Genomic DNA, 5024 nt, shown 5'->3' on the forward strand with positions numbered 1-5024 from the left:
ACATACTACTTTACTCCATACATCCATCAGCGGAACATGCTTAAGTCGTTCCGAATTTATGTCCTGACGTAACTCTGGTTACTTCAATTTATCAAGCCGAAAGAAGATGGCTGTAGAACCAATTTGAGATTACGCAATTGTGAAAGTCATAAGAATCTCTACCAACTGTCATAAGCGATTAAAATGAAGCTATCGAGACTCCCAATTATGCAATTGAGGAGAAATATGGTACTAATACAAAATATCGCCACCCCAAGTTGGCAGTACAGCTCTATACGCGATGCATACATCAATTCTATGCTACAGCAACAATCAGAGTCGGGGGCTAATTTGCGTATCCTATTCAACATTATGAATACTAGCCTCCTGAAGTACTCTCGGAGTAATAACCACTTAAAAGCAGGTGATATTGTCGGATCACCTCCGCTTCTTCACTTCAGCGTTACTCTTACACAAGTTAGCCTTGATACATATTAGAATGGCTTAAAATTGCAGTCCTTCGAACGTCTGGCCAAATTGCCAATTTGCAGGAGCAATGTTATAGGAAGTGATAGTTCTCCCGTTGCTGGTGGTGACCTGGAAGGACAGACTCTGCCCATTTAAATAGGAGTTGCTCTGCCAATTCTGTCCCCAGTTTCGGGACATTGTTTTCCAACTAGTGTTGGAGCCTTTGATGGAAACCGCCTCCACATCCCCTGCACCTCCTACATTGGTAATGAGTACCAAATTGAATACCAAATTGAAGTAGGAGTGCCCATTGATCGTGAATCGAACTCCTCCCTTCCTCACGCATGGCACCCTGCACGCATATATATTAACCTTGCAGCTAAGGATTTCATCCTAATTAAAGTCCAGTTGGAAATAAAACTTCAGGTTGAAGAATAGGATTATAGTGTTATCAGACTAATTAGGGTAGCAATTAATTACCTTCTGAATATGATTGGAATAATGCCACTTCTGTATATGGCGATCTGTTGAAAAGCAAGTTGAGCCATGTCGAAGTGTTGGAGAGGTGGATTGCACCATCCTCCATTGTCGTTGGGAAGAGCATTGTTAGGGGGACAGAGGTTAGTCGCAGTAACTGCCGCAGTGCTTGGTAGACACCACTGGGGGTCGTAGTGGTGGTTGCATTTCATTTGGTAGCAGGCTCCACAGGTAGCTCCATTGTTGAGAAGCGCCGTGCTCAGAGCTGCAACATTTGTTCCATAGCCTTGGCTATATAGGTTGTCGTATCCGCACGCACCGCCTGTCCAATTAATTTCACGGTCGATTTGCTTAAGTAACATATGGTATAAAATAATTATCTAAAGCTGAAAATGAAGTCAATATTATTGAACGTACTACGCCCATGCAGCCCGACCAGGGGTTAAATTTGACGGGTGACCCTACCCGTCAAGGAATTTTTTTGTGATGTTTTTATTTTTAAACTGCCCATCATATGACTTTTTAAATTTATTTGTACAGGTTTCATCTAATTTTAAATTGTACTCATAATTGTTCAAATTTTCCATTCTTTGTTGTACCATTCGGCTCAAGTCTCATTGCTACACTTTGTTTTGAGACCTGCTGATCAAATTTTTCAACAAATTTTCCAGATTGTTCAAATGTTCTGAGTTTTTTTGTTTAAAATGGAAATAGTGATAAAATAGAAGGGAAATATATACGGAAACAACAAAAAATAATATGCAGGATACCACAAATAGTAATTTTTGTGAAATAATGTTGATATTCACCGCTAGTATTCATGACAAGTAAATTATTCATCCCTCCCAGTTGTGAAGAAGTTGTGAATAATCAATGACAATGGTAACCAGGGGTTAAATTTGAATAATGAATATATAATCAAATTAAGAAAATGTTTACATGAATTCTACACTTTCTACACTTTAGGCAGAGAAGAAAGCAAAATACAAAAATACAATCTAAAACAAAGTAAACTAAAAAACAAATTATCAAGCATTAAAATTAAACGAAGCTAAACTAACACAGATCGGAAAAACTCATAATGAGAGCCAAAATTGGCACTCCTGTAACATTTGAGGTTAAGAAAAATCGTTGTAATTTAAAACTTAGTTACTATTTAAAACTACACTAAAATAATTTAATTACAATTTAATTTTAAACTAATTTTAACACAAATAATTTATAAATTTAAATTTAGATGATTTTTTTAAGGAATTTTATATAAAACATTTCATAATCATAATTGCCCGCAAGCGAATATCTGGAAAAATTCAAAATAAACACAAATTTGATCATTTAAAATGCAATTCGACACCAAACCTAGATTGACTCTCTTTTCTTTTGTTTCTGCAATTACTCGGCATAAAATATATCCTGGTGATTACATTATACAAGGCCGATGGGTTTTGCAACTTCTCCACTTTAACACATCTTGACATGACTGAGTGCGACCATCTAGAGAAGCTTCTGGAGCGTCTCTGAAAAAAGAGAAGCTTCTGGAGCGATTTGGAGAAGTAACAAGTTTAAGAAAGCTAATTATGACCAGTTGTCAGAGTCTACAGAAGCTGCCATAAAGTTTCTGCCAACTCAAGTACTTGGAGCACTTGGATTTATCAGCGTGCTCGACTCTTGAAGAACTATGTATATATTTCAAAGGTCTCTCACTACTGCGAGTTCTATCACTGAAAGACTGCGACAAGCTAAAGAAGCTCCCTGAGGATTTCCAATGCCTGACCTCATTGGAAGTTCTGGATGTAAGAAATTGCTCTAAGTTGGAAGGGAAATGGATAGACGGCATGCTAAAGATGAAGATGCTACAAATTTTGCGCATAGCAGGAAGCGAGGTGTTGGAGGAAAGATGGGAGAAAATTCAAGCACAACAATGCAATCAATCCTAGTCTTGTGCTGTGTATACAAAGGAGGTGATCCACATTTTCAAACATGTTTTCTGTTCCCACATTATAATTAACTCTTTTTATGATTAGATCCTAAAACATATCACAGGGAAAAAATTGCACAGCATACATTATTTTTCCTTTCCACTCACTTTAGCTTTCTCTTCAGGGTTCAAATGATGAGAATCTTCTAAAGCAGTTCCAATTAGAATTTGATAGCATGCTCACTAATGGAAAAGGAAAGCCACTGAATATATCTGGTCGTCCTCTCAACAAGCTGCTGCTTGTTATGTTTGATGGCCATCAGGAATTCTATCTTGATTATGCTTTTCCTTTTCCTTTACTTGAGGAGAGTATAGATGACTTATTTAATTTCGAAATGGTTTATTTTGGCCACCATTGGGATCAGTTGCTTAAGAAAGTGGCGGATAGAATAGTGGGGGCATGCTCCTTTTATTGCTAACGGAGACACTAAAGCATTGTTTCAAAGACTGCCCTCATTAGTTGATCATTTCGAGACAGACTTTGACCGGAAACTTACCAGCAGTTTCCAAATGACCGCGGAAACTTACCAGCAGTTTACCCCTGCCTGGAGGAGGTCACCGGCCCGCTGCGGCAGCTGCCCAATTAAATCAATCACTAATGCGTGCCACGCCATCACTGCCATGGCATTTAGAACTAATTTGATATTTATTGTTCCGGACTTTTCCTTGAGTTTAACTGGAGTCTGGGACGGTGAGACCTCTAAATTTCTAATATTCTGCCCAGCTATATATATGAACTTGTCAGTTTTTAATATGCCGGTCAAAATAACGTTTTCGAAAATTATTTGCAAGTTAGAGATGACGTTTAAATTTTAAAATAAATCGTATTTTACGTATAAAATCGCCAAAAACTTGCATACGGGCGTCAAATTTAACCCCTGAGCCCGACGCATCGTTGCCACCGTAAAACGTAGCATGTGCGGATTGCTAGTCGCTACCTAGTGCAGAGGCTGTAGCAGCTATCCCCAAGAAACCGAAGGTTGTGGCCAGTATTACGGGAGCCATTTCACAACGAAACAGATGCTCACTTAAAGATAGGTAGGTTTCCTCTTAATGAATATCTAACGCTAGAACTAAGTAGAATGGAAAGTAGAACCGATCATCTGAGTCGATGGCTGATTGGTGAACTCCAACAGATATAAAGAATCGGGATGTTGATAAGTTATCGAATTTCTTCCGCTAACATCGGCACCCACCGCAACGAGCGGATATTGTCTAGATATTAATATCCGTTGGAGAGTCGTTGGGTGCACAATGCACATGCACCGCTCGTTCAAACCTTCGGTGACATCTGCACACGGGATTCAAGAATCACGTGAATATTGCGATGACCAAGGGGTTCTTATTTTCAAAAGTCTGACCACAATATGACCGACACTACTAGAACTAGGGTTTCTTATTTTCAAAAGTCTAACCAAAATATGACTGACACTACTGGAACTAGAACTAGGGGTTTTTATTTTCAAAAGTCTGACCACAATATGACCGACACTACTGGAAAGCGAGAGTCATAAGCGGAATAAAGTTTTTTGATGAGGACATAAAGTAACTATATGATGTGAAATTTGCTCCAACATAGATAGATAAATGAATTGGTGCTCGTGAGAGGACGAATTTTGCAACGATCAAAATTTTGAATAAATGTAGAGCAGGGGATGAAAAACCTAACTAAAATATCCGATCGTTAATGGATGTATAGTATTAACGAGCAACAAACATAGGTAGCAGCGATTAGTGGTATGTTTTAGGAGTACTAGGATAATGGTGGACTGTGAGCGCATGTATTAATTAATGCCATCGTAATGGCTGTATGTTTTAGGAGTACTAGGATAATGGTGGACTGTAAGCGGATGTATTAATTAATGCCATCGTAACGGCTGTATAGAATAGACGAGCAATGAACATATGGGAGCAGCAGGTATAGTTGTATGTTGGAGGAGGATTAGGATTATGGTGGATTGTGAGGATGTATCAACAAAATTATTAATTTAAAAATTGTGATGAAATTTGTGTTTATTTAATAATTTTGATGAAGGTTGTGTTTAATTTTTATGTGTATTAATGTAACCATTGTAGTAAAGATGTGTTTTGTTTTTATGTGTATCACTGTTATATAGTAGTT

General features: G+C 38.0%; 1 pseudogene; it reads right to left on the minus strand.

The window, feature by feature from the left end:
- Positions 1-483: 483 nt before the first annotated feature.
- On the minus strand, positions 484-3907 carry LOC149164795 (expansin-A8 pseudogene; annotated as a pseudogene).
- Between the last annotated feature and the right edge of the window lie 1117 nt (positions 3908-5024).

This window comes from Pinus tabuliformis, chromosome 5_1, assembly GCF_031772625.1.
Source record: "Pinus tabuliformis cultivar Carrire ecotype Pingquan chromosome 5_1, CPIR1, whole genome shotgun sequence".
In the NCBI taxonomy this organism is placed as follows: Eukaryota; Viridiplantae; Streptophyta; class Pinopsida; order Pinales; family Pinaceae; genus Pinus; species Pinus tabuliformis.